General features: G+C 52.4%; 1 long non-coding RNA gene across 1 annotated transcript; it reads left to right on the forward strand.

Moving 5' to 3' along the window:
* The first annotated feature begins 9,714 nt into the window (after positions 1–9,714).
* Positions 9,715–14,360, forward strand: LOC103566115 (uncharacterized). Its single transcript, XR_548422.2, has 2 exons — positions 9,715–10,335; positions 14,048–14,360. It is a non-coding gene; the product is annotated as an uncharacterized lncRNA (long non-coding RNA).
* The last annotated feature ends 3,091 nt before the right edge of the window (positions 14,361–17,451 follow it).

Consider the following 17,451-nt stretch of genomic DNA (forward strand, 5'->3'; position numbering starts at 1 on the left):
ACACTGAAATTGTTAAAGAATCTGTCTGCCTTGGTTCAGTCCTCGATTTAAACAGAGGTCGCAGCCACAGAACCAAGGGGAGGCTGGGACGCGGAAGGGCAGCAATGGAAGAATTAGGGAGGATCACCAGGTGTGAGGAAGTGTCATCAGACACCAAGGCCAAGGTTGTCCACACCCTCTGCTCCCAACTACTGTGTACGCGTGCGAAAGCTGCACAGTGAAGAAGGCTGCAGGAAAAAATGGGTTCACTGGAAATATGGTGTTGGAGGAGAGCTCTGCGGACACCCTGGACTGCCAGAAAGGCGACCGGTGGGTCCCTGAGCAAATTAGGCCTGAACTGTGGCTGGAGGCAAAGATGATAAAACTGAGGCCGTCCTACGTTGGGCACATCATGAGAAGGCAGGACTCTCTGGAAAAGACAGTAACGCTGGGAACAGTAGAGGCAGCAGGAGAAGAGGACGACCGAATAGGAGACGGGCTGACCCCACACGGGAAGCTGTAGGCCCGAGTCCACAGGAGCTGAGTGGGGCTGCTGGGGACAGGACATTGCGGACGTCACTCATTCATAGGGTCGCCAGGAGGAGGAGGCAACTTCTTGCATTTGAACAAGCTTTCTTCCAATTTAGTTCTCTTGACTACATTTTAGGCATCCCCACCCACGTGTCCACCCTTACAGCTCTATTTTTGTGGGCTGACATGATTCTCACTTTAGAAGGAATCACCTGGGCCTCATCAAAGTGACTGCATTAGCTACCACTTTAAAGAAAAGTGTGTGTGGTGGGATGCGCCCTGTCACCTCCGAGTGGATTAGGGGCCCCTGAGCTGGGGCAGAGGAAAGCCAGGAAAGGGGCCCCTCAAGGCTGCTGTAAGGTGCGGCAGGAGACCCAGGGTCACTCAGGGGAGACCCAGGCAGAAGCGAGCCTGGATGAAGGAGGCCTCTCTCCCCCGGGTTTGCAGTGGGAGGAGGTGTCTGACGCAAAGCCGGGCTGGAAACCAGCCCATCAGAGAGAAAGTGGCGCAAGGCCCTGGAAAAGGAGTTCTGACCCAGGCAGGAGGACCACAGCCTGGAGGAGGTCGGGGAAGCTGCAAGGAGCGCTTGCTTCCTTCCGGCCTGTGCTTCCAGCCAACCGGCCTTCCAGCCCTGCGCGGGGTCACACGCAGGCCAGAGCGGGGCCTCCCGCCAGGGCAGCCAGATCTTGCGCCAGCTTCCCCCACTGCATGGCTCTGTGGCCTCACTGCCTGTTTCCCCACCTGGAAAGACTGCCTCTGGGCTCGCTGAAGACCCGCACCCCTTCTGACTCTAATGCTCTCCCCCAGGTGGCGGTCACTCACCCCTGTCCTCACAGGGGTGGAAACCGTGGTGCGGCAGACAACATGTCCATCCTAGCTCAGGTATTTCTGGAAGAGTCTGACAGGGATTATACACCCACGGTTCGCAGCAACGGCCCTGAAAACCTCCAGTCCTGACCGCACTACTCCCCCACGCCCCCTACCGCCCCCACCGCTTCTACCCTCTGCTCTGCACGCCCTCAGCCCTGGACCAGGGCACCCTTGGCCCTATTCCCTGTGCTGGGCTGGAAGGCAAGGAACTATGACAGGCTGTGAAGGGCAGCCAGGGGCGCCCTCACGTCCCTAAGTGTTCCCTTCCACACTCCCCTCTAGAATGACCCCTGTCTTCATCTCCTCACTCTCCTCCTGCTGGCCGGTTGACAAGGGGAGTGAGCAGCCTCCTGCAGCATACTCCCCACCCTCCACTCTGCACACTCACACTCCCCGCACTCACACTCCCCACCCTGCACTCCCCATGCTCACACTCCCCACCCTGCACTCCCCCTCACACTCCCCGTCCTGCACTCCCCCCTCACACTCCCCATGCTCACACCCCCCGCCCTGCACTCCCCCTGCTCACACTCCCTGTGTTCACACTCCCTGTGCTCACATTCCCTGCCCTGCACTCCCCCTACTCACACTCCTCGTGCTCACACTCCCCACCGCCCTGCACTCCCCCCATTCACACTCCCTGTGCTCACATTCCCTGCCCTGCACTCCCCCCACACACTCCCTGTGCTTCACTCCCTGCGTGCACTCCCTGTGTGTACTCCCTATGCTGCAGCTCCCCGTGCTCCCAGGATGAGGCGAAGGGAGCAGCCTGGTGGGTCTGCCCACCTGGGGGAGGTGCCTGGAGGGCCACCAGGAGCACTGCGCCCGCCCATCAGGATGGAGGCACGTGGAGCCCTTCACAGTGTGAGCACCGGAACTTAGGAGAATGTAAGTTTATAAACATAAAGGTATGTTTTTCCGTGTGTTAGGAAAGCGTGGAGCTCCCCATTCTGTATCTGAGACTACCCACCAGCAGGAGTCCCCGCCCTGGGTCCTGGAGGTCACCAGTGCCTGCAGGCGCCGCCTGAGTCTTGGCTCCCCGTGGCCTCCAGCGCCCTTCTTCTGGGTGAGCTGCTGCCTAGTTTGCCTCCTTATTTCCCTGGAACACCTTTCCGGTCCACCGGCTCTGCATCCCCACAGCCACTGTCCTGCTCGGGCCCCCATGTCTATTACAAGAGGCTCAGAAACGGCCTCTCTCAGCCCCCTCCTGGATTGACAGAGGGACAGCAGGGCCCTTCCCAGCAAGGGGCCCACGCAGGCCGCCCCTCAGGGGCGCTGCTGCAGCCCACCGGTGCTCCCTGCAGACCAGGACGCGTTTGAGGCTGAGTCCTCACGGGTGGAGGGTAGGATGAGATACGGGCTCTCTGTTATCTTTCTAAAATCCAAAAAATTTGAATTCCAAAATACGATAGGCCCCCTGGGTGTTAGTTCAGGGACTGGGGGCCTGCTGTGTGGACAGTGGTGGAGTGGTGGTCTCCCACTCAACACCCATTGGGAAGAGTTAGAGTGTGTATTTGGAAGAGAATTCCTCTCCGCCCCCCCCCCCCCCCCCGGACTTTCTATCTTCAGCTCTCCCTCTCTCTTCTCTCTCTCTCTCTTTCCCCTCTTCCCCTCCTCCTCTCTCTCCTCCCTCCCCTGACCCCCACTATCCGCGGTGTGCATGCAACAGCAGATGGCCCTGCTTGATGCAGGCAGCCATCCCGCGACCCTAAGGGAGCCGGACTTTGGTTGAAGCTCACACTGAGGATGGCAGAGCAGAGAACCAGCAAGAAATGAGGGCTTTGAGGGCGACTTTGAGCCGCTGATCTTGCCAAGCCTGGCCCCAGCCCCCCTCTGAGCCTGCACTTCTGGGAGATAAAAACTTCCTTATCATTTAGACCAGTTTGAGTCCATCATCTCAGTTTTCTTTTTAAAATGCAGATCTTGTCATTGCACACCCCACTGAGAATCATTCCTCACGACCTTCAGAATAGAGCACGACCTCCTCAGCTCAGCTCAGGGCAGAGACCATCGGCCCTCCCCACCCAGCATAACTCGCTTGATTCCCTCAGATGAACTCTCTCCTCTGGCTACACTAAACTATTGGCAGTTCCCCAGACTCTTCAGTAGCCTCACTCCTCCATTGCCCTTGAGAAGGATATTCTCTGGCGGAACGTGCTTCCCCCATTGTCAGTCCAATGCATATTCTACCTTCAAAATTGAAATCATTACCTTCTCTGGGCACGTCTTCCTGATCCCCTGGGAGAAGGATAGTAAAGGGATTGCAAGTACAGGCTGGGACTGGGAGAGTAGAGATGACACTGCCAAGAATGGGGAAGATATGAAAAGACACAGAGAAAAGATGGAAAGACACTGAATCCCTGTTAGAACATTTGAGGCCCTGGATCAAGCCTTACCTGAAGGCAAAGCTACTCTCAAATTTTTCTTTTTTTAAAGATTGGCACCTGAGCTAACATCTATTGCAATTCTACTCCTCCTCTCCCTCCCCCTCCTCCTCCCCAAAGCCCCCCAGTACATAGTTGTATATTCTAGTCATAGGTTCTTCTGGTTGTGCTGTGTGGGACACCACCTCAGCATGGCTTGATGAGCAGTGCTAGGTCCATGCCCAGGATCCCAACTGGCAAAACCCTGGGCCACTGAAGTGGAGGGTGCAAACTCCACCACAGGGGTGGTCCCTACTCTCAAATTTTAATTCTTGTGAGTTTTTAAATTTCCTACATTGTTTAGGGTTAGTCAGGTTTTTTTGTTTCTTGTAATCAAAATCATTCCAAAATGCTTTTCCAAAATGCGAGTCCTTATCATGCTTTGCCATGGACTGGCAGCTTTTCCAGGGCAAGGACCATAGATTATTGGGTTTTCCATTCCCTGTGTTAGAAGATACTCAGTGAGAGTTTGTTGAAATTAAATAAGCTTCTCCCTTTTCCAAGTTTGGGGTTATATATATATTTCAAAAATTCTATTAACAATGTTGGTTCAAAAAAATGCTGAATTCTAGTCAGACACAGGGTTGGTTCTTTCTTTTAAGAACAAAACTGAGTGCATGCTCAACATGTCATATTTAAAGTGCAGTGAGGGCACCATATAAAAACATTAAAAGCACACAAGCTTTATAAAAATGGCAATTTTGGATTTGAAATACATAGTCCCCCAGTGACTTAATTTCTTTCCAGCAGGATCGGGGTTACACATCTAATAAGATACTTTGTGTCCTTCTTGCTGATGTGCAAACACAGCCACCCCCCGCCCATGCCCAGCCTTCTTCACTCACTGGGAAGTCCGGGCCCCAGGACGTTGTGGGAAACTCCCTCCGGGAGGCTCCTTGGATCCTGGAGGGGCTCTTGCAGAGCCTCAGCTCTCTCACCCCATCCCTCCTCCTTCCACGGTCCTGCTGTAGATCACCCTACATGGAGATGCCAACCTCATTACCCTGCTTGGGAAACCACATGAAGAAAAAGACATTGAGCTGTTCCTAGAGGCTATCATTTTGGCAACATGGCTAAACAGTTATTTAGCTTTGTGGCTCAGTAGTACAAGCTCCTGTAGCGCTCCCCATGCTAAAGGGATCCCACATGTAGAGCTGAGGAAAGATGGCTGGCAGGTCAGATATCAGGCACAAAGCTGTGACAACAATGCAGGCCATCTGACCCAGTTACTCTCTGGTTACAAGTAGGGGAAACCCAGCTCAAGAAAAATAAAACAGGAATTTTTGCCTTATGACTAAAATGGTCATGACTTCAGGCATGGCTGGATCCAGGTGATCAACAGACAGTCTAAGCCAACAGTGATGGCCAAGGAACGCATCAGAAGAAAAAGTTCTCTTTCTCTGCAGTTATGGCAGAAGCTGTGGTGCTCCTCATCAGCCCAGCGTGGGCTCCTCACTCCTCCCTCAGCTGTGACCATGGGGGACAGAGGGTGGTCGGGGGCTCTGTTGCCCAGGCCTGGGTCACCTGGTGATCCCTGGTCACAGGGTGCACTAGTTTGCTAGGGCTGCTGTAACAGAGCACCTCAGACTGGAGGGCTTCAGACAACAGGAAGGATTTTCTCACAGTTCCGGAGGCCAGAAGTCTGAGATGAAGGTGTTGGCAGGCTGTGCCCCCTTTGAAGCCTGTCGCGAGAGTCTTCCCTCGCCTCCTCCCCGCCTCTGGCAGTGGGGGCCGCAATCCTTGGCGTCCTTGCTTTGTAGACGCGCCCGCAGTCCTCTGCCTTCCCGCGGCCTTCTTATGTGTCGTCACACAGTCTTCCCTGCACATGTGCGTTCAGGTTTCCCTTCCTATAAGGACCCGTCACACTGATAAGGGCCCGCCCTAGTGACTGCCTCTCAACTCCACTGCACCTGCAAAGACCCTACTTCCGAGGAAGGCCCCGCTCCGAGGTCCGGGGGGCTGGACTTCAACACAGCATTCATGAGGGCAGGACGGGGGGACACAATCCAACCTGTAACAGGGGCCAGGGAAGGTGAAACTGCTCTTGCCGGTTTTCCCCAGTGTCAAACTGGTATAATAATAGCATCTTCCTCACTGATCAATGTGACGAGCCAGTGACGAAATTCATGGAAAGTTATGACCCCATGGCCTGTTCACAGTGGACACAGGGTTTTTGCTCTTATGATGCCTTGCACAGTGGAGTCAAATCACGGGTGCACTTAACTCGTGCAGGCTCAGCCACACGTGCTTCTCTGAGGTCTTCCTGTGTGGCCCTTACCCGACTTGCTGCTCCCTGCTGCTCGATATTCCTCTGTTGGCTGCCTGCAGCCCGACGTCCTCGACCCTGGCTATGCAGTCGAATCACCGCGCTGCTTTGAAAAACACCGTTGGCCTGGCCCATTTCCAGACAAATGAAATCTAATCCTTGGGAGGGGGCTCCGGCATTTGGTTATTTATTTTTTTTTTAAGATTTTATTTTTTCCTTTTACTCCGCAAAGCCCCCCGGTACATAGTTGTATACATTCTTCCTTGTGGGTCCTTCTAGTTGTGGCATGTGGGACGCTGCCTCAGTGTGGTTTGATGAGCAGTGCCATGTCCGCGCCCAGGATTCGAACCAACGAAACACTGGGCCGTCTGCAGCGGAGCGCGAGAACTTAACCACTCGGCCATGGGGCCAGCCCCGGCATCTGGTTATTTTTAAAAGGATTGGGAGACACCATTGAGGTTGAGAACAGAGTACCCGTGTTCCGCGGTGCACATGGACAGATGTGTGCATTTGTGCATTCTGACCTGTCCCCAACCTGCTGGGAAGGACCTCCCGGCTCTTTAGAAAGAGCACCTCACAGCTCATCACCCTGTTTTCAGGCTTCTTTTGGTCCTGGATACTAGACTCATGAATTTACCATGATAACTAGACCAAAAGAGACAACAATTCCAGATATAACACGCAAGAAAATATTTTCAAAATTTTTCTCCTTTTTTATGTTGCATTACACAAGTCATACATGAATAAATTTTAAAAGTTCAGACAAAGCTGAAAAAGCCAAAGGCCTCCTCGGCCTCCTCTTCCCTCCCCCGCGGAGGCCGTCACTCGATCGGTCTGCTGGGTGGCTCAGTCATCTTCATCTTCGTGTGCATCTGAAAGCATGTAAATGCGTCAACGTAAACGTATTGTTTCGTTTGGGTGAGTGTATTTTCAAAAAGGGAGTTATACTAAACAGTGAACACTGCAATTTGCTTTTTTTTTCACTTTCACGATATGACTAGGGACCTTTTGATTCAGGATGCATTGGTCTGGTCTATGGCCCCTCGCTACACGTGGCTAAGCTTAAATTAATTAAAGTTAAATAAAATTTCAAATTCATTCCTCAGTCATGTCAGCAGCCACATTTCAAGTGTTCGACAGACATATGTGGCCGGTGGCTGTCGTCCTGGACAGCACGGGTACAGGACACGTCCGTCATCACAGGAAGTTCTATAGGACAGCCTGGCACAGGTCACTCTGCTTAGGCAATGTGTCCTCTTACACGGCGCGGCTCTGTCAGAGTTACAGAAAGAAGGATCTAAAGAGAACACTCAGTTAAGGGAGACGAATACTTCAGTGAACATATCTTTCCTGTGAAAAAGTAGGTCAGTCACAGCGACAGTTTCTCCAAGGGGCGGAAATCCATTCCGTGAGAGTCTGAGGTGGCAGTGAGGCGTTAGGGCTCAAAGACTTCCTGCAAATGGTTGTTTTGCCTTCGCTTTTGGTTTCTTAGATTCCCTTGCCACCTTTCTCATTTCCAAGCTGGAAAAAACACTTCTCAAACCCTGGCGTCTTCCTGACTCTGCCTCAATCTCCCCTTGCCACCCTGCCCTGTGTGACTCCTACCACAGATCTGCTTCCGCATTCACGGGGCTTGGCGTGCCCGCTGCTTCTCAGTGGTCTGGGGACATTTTCCACAGGGTGGTGTTTATTCTAAGGTTGCAGAATCTAGATTCATGAGAGCACCTCATCAAGACAGCATAAAGGCATGCTCTCCTGTACCTAGTGCGGCCCGATGACAGCATTTAACGCTCCCTGGGAGGGGACACTGTGCTTTAAACATATTCCAGATGCCCCTGTATACTGTTGCTTGAGTGCTTGGGATCAGAGCTGGCAGGTTCTTATGCGCAGGTATTGAACTCACTGGCTCCCACTTCCTGCTGAGAAACAAAAGACACGGGGCGGGGGGCTGGGCGGGGTGGGGGGGGGGGGGGGGCAACAGGAAAGAGAGAAGATGCAAATGAGGCCAGCTTATAACTAAATATTTAAATTCTTCCACTACAAATGCAGAGAGTCCTGTGTGGATGCTGTGTCATGCCTCTGTACTTTAACTGCCCTTGTTTGTTTGCTCATCTAGTTATTCGTTTATTCATTGATTTCCTCCATAAATATTTCCTGATTGTCTAACCTGGGCCAGGTGCTGGGGGCTCTGTGGTGAGCAGGGCAGATGTGTCCCTGGCCCTCAGGGGGCTTTCTGGGGTTGAAGGCAGACAAGCAATCAGATAAACGTGAGGAGTTGAATGCTACGGTGGTGAGGTCCAGCACCTTCTAGGAACATTCGAGAGGGGCCCTGAAGGGAAGGTGGGGGCCCTGCCAATAGGCATTTTTCTTGTACCTCTTCCTCATGATTAACCAAGTTAAGAACAATGGACTCAGCTTTTTTCCGTCTCCTTCCTTGGTGAAGGGCAGGGTAAAATGGGTCCTCAGCACCAGTGAAACAGGATAAAGAACCTGAATTTTCTTCCCAACTCTGTCTCCACTTCGCATCTGACCAAGAATAACTCTCAGTTTTGTGATTCCTTTTTCTCAACCCAGGAATTGCGTTGGATCCATTCAGATCTTGCGATTTCCACCTGGGGTTAGTGATGGGCTCGGTGGCTCCATACACATCCTTGAGCTGTCTTCAAACTGCTTTCGATGTGCCAAAGCACATTTTCTTGGGAAGATCATCAGATGATTGAAGGTCCGTGACTCCAAAGAAATGAAGAACCAGTGATCTAGGTACCTGAGGTGTTTGGAAACAAGAAACTCAATTTTTCAAAACATTTCATCTTTTACCAGCCCACGGTAGGTGGTGCAGGTGGTACAGGATGCACGGCCCAACCTGGAGGTGGGAGGATGGCGGGAGGCTGGGGGCAGCCACACGATGTGGCTCTTATCAACTAAGCTGAGGGCTCTCCTGAGGGCACACATCTCCCTGAAGACCTGTCACCACTCGTCCAGGTGCTTGCAGGGAGGCCCTAACTTTGCAGGCACACTTGCTCTGCTAGGCATGGCAGTCACTTCTTATACCCTGTCTTATGCCATCCTCAACACGAGGCTCTGGGATCAGTATTATAGCCATCCTTCTACAGATGAGCAAACAGGTTCAGAGAAGTTTGGCAGCTTCACCAAGACTCCACAACTCGTCAATGACTGGGGATTTCAACTCAGCTCCATCGAATCCACTGGTGCTCAGTTTGGCCTTCTCATTAGAAACTCCAAGGAATGTGTAAGCTCCCGGTGCTGAAGCCAACCCAGACCAACTAGATCAGCATCTCTGGGGGTGACGCCCAGGTGCCGGGTGATTGCATTGCCCACGCACCGTATTCTATATGTTTTACTACAACACAACCCGTAGTCTTAGGAACCACTAAAGACAATGAGAAGGCTTCAGCAAATTAATTTTCCAGGCAGAGATCCAGACACGGGGCTGTCAGTTCCTTTGAAACAGGAGCGCCCTGACATATATGGCTAAGCTCAGCCTTGGCACAGAGCGGGCGGTGCAGAGCGGGGACGCCCTTTCCTGAGGTCTGAGGTAACAAGAATGTTCATGCAAGGATTGCTGCTCAGATGAGCAACAGCACTTGTTATCTTGTTCCCACGGCCTGAGCACCCGGTAAGTCTAAACCTGCCCAGGCAAGAGAGAGGCTCAGTCACCGCCGTGTGAAGGACGTGTTCGCTCACCGCTGACAGGGTTGGCTGCCCTGGAGTAGGCTAGTTGATGATCGAGAAGAGGTGCTGACTGGGGCGGTGGGGTGGGGAGAGAGGCTGTCCTTCATAGTCTAGTCTCAGCGTCGGCTGGCGCACAGGCTTGACTGGGGATGGGGGCGAGGGGCTAGCAGGGTTTGAGTCAAACAGACGAGTCAAGTCAATTCGCAGCCCAGATGCACTAGAAACTGCTTCAATGAATTCCAGGTCCATTTACATCATCTCGCGGCACACTCAGGTGCTGTGTCTGTCATCAGAGGGAGTGCTCCCTGTCAGCAGCCAGACTAAAGGAGCGGACACAGGTGATGGGAAGACAGCATCTGCACAGAACGAAGGGCTGGTGGACCAAGGAGGGGACGGCAGCAGCAGAGCACAAGGCCCTGAGCGGCCGCTGTACACCAGGCGCTGTCCTAGGGACTTCCCAGTCATCCTGCTCCATGTTCACAACAAGCCCGCGCGGCAGGAGTTCTCCTCCATCTGCAGACAAGCAAGCCAACACTCGAAAAAGTCCACCCCGAGCCTAAAGTCACCGAGCTGGTGAGCGGCGCAGCCAGGACTTCCCCTGACCTCTCTGCGCTTTCTGTTACCCTATATGCTTCTGAGGTACCAGCCCCAGAACGCAGCCCCAGCCCTGCCCCATGGGGAGCCATCTAGAGCTAAGATAAGCGGCGGGCAGCCAGCGCCTGGGCTTCTGAACTGTGGGGCGACAGCTGCGAGTCGCATGCGGCGGTGGGAGCTGCCCCATCCCAGTCCCTCTCATGGGATCATTTTCTCACGATTGCCTTCATTTCACCTGAAACTGCTCAGAAAAAGGCAGAGCTATCTGACAGGGAAAAAAAGATGCGTCCTACACTGCAGATTTCCATCTCAACGCTCCCAAGAGCTTCCATGTAGGGACAGGCAATGAAGGCGATGGGGGGGTGTCTAGTGTCTCTCATAGTAGGTGGATACGTTTTCTAATACTGGTTTCTGCCTGAACCATTTAGAGCTTATTGCCATGTTCTCAAAAAAAATCTGCAATCCCGCCACTCAGTCAGTTGTAGTCTGAGATGACTGTTGAAATTGTTACAGCTCAAGGTACACGGGAGGAGGTACAGAATACGGAGGGACCACATCAGCTGGCCAGCACAGGGTCGCGGGTAGCTGCCGCTTGAGGGTTGCCCTGTGCTTTCTGCCCTCCAAGCTGCCAGTTCGTGGAGTAGACTCTGAGGCTTATGTAGGAGGTCATTTGCCAAAGGTCACCCAACTGGTCATGGCACAACGAGATTCCAAGCCAGGCCTGCTCCGTGCCATTGTGACCGCCCTCAGCAGAAGGGAAGGCCCGGGCTGCAGACCGTGAGCTGAGACTCCTCGGGAGCCTGGTGTTTGGGGACTGGAAGGGCAGCAAGGCTCAAAGGGTCACCTGCGTAGCAGGGAGCACACTCCCACGGTCACCTGGCGCTGTCGCAGGGCACGCCAGAACCCACCACCCCTGCTGCTCTTTGCAGACGCCGCCTCCAGCCTGCTGAAGCCCAGGTCCTGTTGGACGGCAGAGAAGGTTCAGCTCCTTCCTTCATTTGCTTTGCTTTCTTTGATGTCTATTTTTCAGAGTGGGGACTTCAGCAGCCAACACGCTGGGGTTTCAGCTCGGGCTCTGCCTCTCACTTGCTGTGTGACTTTGGGCAAGTTAATTGACCTCAGTTTCCACATCTGTAAAATGGCTTATGGAGGAAATTAAATGAGATCATTAGACTAGATGAGGCACAAGGCCTAGCTGTTAGGGGAGTGGTTCTCGAGTTTGAATTGTTGATTTTCACCCCAATTCTGCCACTCATTAGCTGTATGGCCTTCGGCAAGTTACTTAATCTCTTATAGCCTCAGTTTCCCCAATTGCAGTGGGGGAAATAATAACACATACTGCATAATATGAGAATTAGATAGGTCACTACACACAAAACTTACTGGAACAACAAACTCTCAATGAATGTGGACTTTGCTCCCCTGGAGACATTTTCGACTGTCATGACTCGGGGTGGGTGCTGCTGGCATCTAGTGGGTGGAGAGGCCAGGGATGCTGCTAAATAAACATCTGCCAATGGACAGGCTCTGCCACAAGAAAGAGTTATCTAGTCCAAACTGTCAATGGTGCTGAGGTGGAGAACCTATGGCTGGAGGAATCCCGGCCTACGGGCTCCTCATATGCATCCTCCTGGGTGCCTTGATTCAAGCAGTCTTCACGTTGGACTTAGCATGCACATAGTTTCCGAGGTCTGGCTGCTGTGCCACTCGTGAAGGCATTTTAGAGTGCTCCTTCGGCCACGGGCCTCCAGGAGGCTCCATCCTTTGTTGCGCCTTCTCTGTAGCCGGTGTCCTGCTCGTGGGAGGGATGCACTGGGCTTCCAGTCGGTTTCCCTTCTCTGGTCTCTTTCTGCATCTCAGGGGCTGAGACATTGCTGAGCTTGTCTGGGAGCCTGGAGCTGGGCACGGCACAGGGTACCCTCTGTGGCTCCAGCTCCCAATGACAGTGTGCTGTCCACTGTTACACGGGGTGTCCCCCGACAGAGAAGTCCTTCCCTGGGCTGCTGGGAGGCCCTGGAGAATGTCCAACAGAGGCACGGGTTGGTGTGATTAGCCCAGCTGCTGGGCCCGTGGGCTCCAGACCACCGCCACAGCAGGTACTCAACATTTCTGTCCCCAACTCAAATTCCTGCAGGAAGCTTGGCCTCCGCAGTGTCTGTGAGTGACAGGGTAGCCCTCTTCCCCCAAGACAACCCTGTCACTGACTAGGCTTCAGTGGGGGCAGTGCCAGGCGGCAGGTCCACCAGACAGGAGGGACTTGGCGACAGAGATGTGGAGTTTCTGCCCAGCAGACAAAGGTCAAATGCTCACCACCCTTCACCAAGATGTTCAGGCCCAGCAGGGCCCAAGCCAGGGCTGGGCTGGCAGCCAGGCCTGCCCGCACAGAGAGGTTGTGCTCAGAGCCCCCCAGTCCGGTCCTGCTCCCCTCGTCTCGTGGAGGCAGGAGCGGGCAGACTGGCAGTGCCCCAGGGGTGGGAGCGAGGGATTGAGAGCTACAAACAGTTGCTAAGGGAGAAGGTGGGCTCTTTGCAGGGAGATTGCATGCCTTCTGCGAAAGCACAAACACCTGGGGCCTAGTGGGAACTGTCACTAACCCACGGGCGTCGTATGGGCTGCTGCTGAGGGCTTATGAAGGAGGGTTCAAGCCCCTCAGGAATGCCATCACCGGATTCTCACGGCAGCCCAGGACCTTCTGTGACACTCATGGAGAGGAAACAGACCTGAGAGCAGAGCAGGGCTCAGTTCTCCCCAGCATCTGCAAAGGACGTTCGGACAAACCAAAAGTGCTCTTACCTGCCGGTCTCAGGGACAGCGCTGCTCGCCCAGGCAGCTCACCGGCAGTCGGGCCTCTAGGGCAGCTGGGGCCTCTAGAACAGCCAGCTCTTTGTGTCTTCTATGGGTAGAAGCGCTTTCTTGCTCAGCTGTCTTGAGACCCACACAGTTGAAACCTTTCCCACAAACCTGTCCTCTCAGACCTGGTTTCCCTGAGGCCTGCAGGCCTCCCCCACTCACGCTTCTGCGGGCGGGCCCGAGATATGGGGAAAGTGCTTCTCAGTTTGCAGATTCATGAGCTCCCCATTTAGATCCATTCCAATCAACAGATCCCAGGAGATGTGCTTTGATTGGCAGGCGTCAAACTGTCAACTGCCAGGGAGATACTCAGACACCCACGCTCACAACAGCACTGTTCACAACAGCCAAGAGGTGGAAGCAACTCAGTGTCCATGATGGATGAATGGATGAGCCAAATGTGTACACACACAACGAATATTATTCAGCCTTAAAAAGGAAGGAAATTCTGACACGTGCTACAACATGGGTGAAACTTGAAGATGTTATGTTAAGTGAAATAAGTCAGACACAAGGCAAATACTGTATGATCCGCTCACGTGAGGTGCCTAGAGTCGTCAAACTCATACAGACGGAAGGCAGAATGGTGGCTGCCGGGGGCTGGGGGACAGGGATGAGGAGGTAGGTTTAATGGTGACAGAGTTTCAGCTGGGGAGGAGGAAAAAGTCCTGGAGAGGGATGGTGCTGATGGCTGCACAACAAGGCGAGTGTGTTTACACTATTGAACTGGACACTTGAAAGTCATTAAGATTACCATCTTTTATGTTATGTGTAGCTTACTACAATTTTGAAAAATAAATACCTAAATACAGGTCAAATGTACCCTCTCTTATCCCCACAGAAGCCCGCAGACCGGGAGACTGAACAGAACTTTGTTAAGCACGTTGGGAACTCTCCATCCAAACACGCAAGATACAGAGCTGCGCTGGCTTCCTACCCAACACACCGGCCACCTGAAGAAGCACTGGCTCCACGCCTCATTCCTGAGGTTTGGGCCACCCAGCAACCTCCCTTGGGGGCAGGAGCAACAGGCAGAGAGGGACGTTCTCATCCCATTATACCCAACTGAAGGCTGAGCTCGGTGTTTGTCATCAGCTGGGCTTAAACCTGTATGACAGAATAAACGTGTCTGATGCGGTGCTGCTTCTTTCAGACTGGAGGGGGTCTGAATGCGAGGGTCCCAGTGGCCCCATTAGAGTGGCTTCTGGAAAGGGACACCCTCTTTGAGAATTTGGTTAGGATCCCACCAATTTATAAGGAAAGACGAGGGCCAGGTCCGGGTCATGATGGTGGCAGCGCCCTCCCACTGGGGGCTGCGTGTGGGGAGGGGCGGAAGGGAGGGAGGCGTCTGGAATGCCCCCATCTGAAGCCGTGCCCCTGGGGTGGGAGTCAGGCAGCTTCTCTGTGTCAGTGGCCTAGACCCAAGAGCAGGATGCCACCTCTTGCTGCCAGCTCTTCAGAGGGATGTTTCCAACAGCCTAGTTTCAGAGAACAAGGTTTTTCTGTGCAGTAGTCACTGACGCGTCACAGCTTCAGCACGTCCTTGGGAGGAACGCTGTTAACTTCTCAGCTGCCTTGTTCCCCTTTATAATCCCATGTTAATGAACCACTGGGCAGATTTTTAGGTTCTAAATGCAAGCTAATCTTTACTTCTCACCCTTCAGATCTACTCGCCACCCTTCTCCACCCTGCTGTCTGCCCCGAGGCTGACCTACAGCAACCACATCAAGGGTTCCGGGCTCCCTAGCCTCTGCTTTTCTGCTGGAGATGATCTGATGGGACTGGGAAGGAGTGAGGAAGGGAGCCAGAGGATGAAGGCAGGGGACCCGTCTCAGTGCTCCCTCCCCGCGGGCCACCGGGACACTGCTGTGTTCCTCATCTCCGGGCAGCTGCTCTGCGCAGCTCCCTCCTCCTGGGCTCCTCTCCCAGGTGGCTAACAGCTTGGCTGCTACCAACGGAGTCCTACCACTTACTCACAGATTCATCAGTAGTCTCTGTGTAAAGGAATGCCCTTGAATTATCCTATTTTGAGTATTCTGTCTCATTCCCATTTCCCAGTTCCTGATCTAGGTAGTATAGTCAGTAAAAATAAATATTATTTAATAGATCAAGCTTATTAATGTGTCATTCAAACTTCATATAATTCTGGGCAAGTCATATTGTCTCTCTGAGCCTTAGTTTCCCCATCATAGATCAGAGAGGGGTTGAAGCACTGTTGTGTAGATTAAATGATATAAAATACGTAAACTGCCAGTGTGTGAACTTTGTAAGCCCAGAGGGCAGATTCTCTGAGGGGGAACCGTGGAGTCCAGCACGCAGGGTGTGGTGCACAGCATCCTCCCTCCACACAGCACTCCCCGCTGCCTGGTGCAGGAAGGATCTCCCGGGAACCCTGCCTCCCGCCAATGCCTGAGTGCTGGTCTTTGAAAAAGACATTTTTGACTCAACACTTCAGTCCTCCCATGAGCTTCAGCCTTCATGTGGAGCCACTTGCATATAAAAGACTTGTCGGGGAAATGTTGTCATTCCTGTAGCACATTTCTGGAAAAGAGCCTTGATTCGTCAGTTTTGAATTCCCTGGGGAAATGGGATGAGATACAATGGCCAAGTTCTGCCTTTGGAAATTCCCGTGGTGCCAGAGCCAAGCTATGCACTCATCACAGGCCTTAATTCAGCCCGAAAGTGTCAGTTTTCAGCCCTTGGCTGCTACCATCATCTTGCAAGCAAATTGTACTCATAACAATAACTAGGACCTGGAGTCCGAAGTGGGAGCTTCACTGTTAGTTACAGTGTGTGTAAAATTCCTGGGCCCAGCAACCGTTGTATCCAGTATCTAGAACAGCGCCTGGCATACAGAAAGTGGTCAGTCTCTATTAGATGATAAAGTGGATTGTTACCTGCATTTTCCAAAGAGACTCAAAGAGATCAGACAACTTGCCCAAGATCAGAAGGGTGGTAAAAGCACCTCGAGGCTGCTAATTCAGCCTCTGGACTCTAAGACCAAGGCTTATTCCCTTCTGTGTCCTTCCCCCTCCTTCAGCCCCATACGCAACGAGTGTGCTCAGCCAATGTCTGGGGACTGAACTACACATGGCACCATGCCCAGAGGCACAGACACAGCACTTCTACAAAGGATGGTCCGTCTCAGCCCCTCAGCCCTGAACTCAGGAGGTAGCTGGTTTTATAAGTTCTGGGTGTGTAGATCCAGGTGCAAGTATGTCTCTTGGGTCATCCAGCCTCGGGGCTCCTAGGTCACAGCAAATTGTAGGTAGGTGCTTCCCAAGGACACTGGACTAAGAGATAATGCATGAAAAGCGAATTTTAATCAACTAAGTTTGGGAAGGACAACATACTATCCTTTCCACAAATTAATGAAAATACAAAAAAAGTGATTGCTAGTAATTCCCTAAAATGCCACATAGCTAGAAAAGACAGAGCAGTGGAGAGTTTAGAGAAGGAAATGCCTGTGATTGGAAATTCCTATCAAGAAGCCTCTTCCCCTTGGACCATGACCCTGCTGGGCTGGACTCTTCTTTAACCTGCTTTGGCAAAAATCTTCATCATCAGATTCAATTCTAAAGTGCCACTCCTCTTGTCCCCCAAACCACACACAACTGCCTAGCCTTCTCCATTTCTTCACCTCTATTCTAGCTTAGAGCTTTGCTGTCTCTTACACAGACATTTCTGATAACATCGAGCTGGCCTCCTTCCTCCATTCTTTCTCCAGTTTCATCTACCTTACAGCCTCTTGCAGAATACTTTTCCTGATGAATCAAAAGATCAAGTCACTTCCTGGCTCAAAAGCTTCCATGGCTCCCTCCTTAGCCAAGTATTTAAATTCGTTACAATTTAAATTAAATCTCAACCTCTTTTGCTAAAACTCCTTTTCTGACTACATCTCCACAAGCTGAACTTGCCATTTCCAACACAGGTCCTGGAATTCTGATGGTTCCACTTTGCTTTTACTGTTTCCACGCGGATGTGTCTAAATCACTCTGTGGTAAATGGCAAATATGTGCTTGGTCTTCATCCCCAGTTCCTGGCACAGAGCTCTTAAAATCCTTGGCGTTTCCTGAGTGATTAGGGGTGAAAGGAGAGTCTTTCGCTATTTACAGCAAGCCCCTTCCCACCATACCTGAGTTTATGCTAATGAAGTGACTCCTGGAGGATGGGAGCTGGTTGCCAGAGGAATCAACCATGTGATTAGAGATTTGGAACCTTCAGCTCCACCCCTGATCTCAGGGA

This window comes from Equus przewalskii, chromosome 14 (assembly GCF_037783145.1).
Source record: "Equus przewalskii isolate Varuska chromosome 14, EquPr2, whole genome shotgun sequence".
Taxonomy (NCBI): Eukaryota; Metazoa; Chordata; class Mammalia; order Perissodactyla; family Equidae; genus Equus; species Equus przewalskii.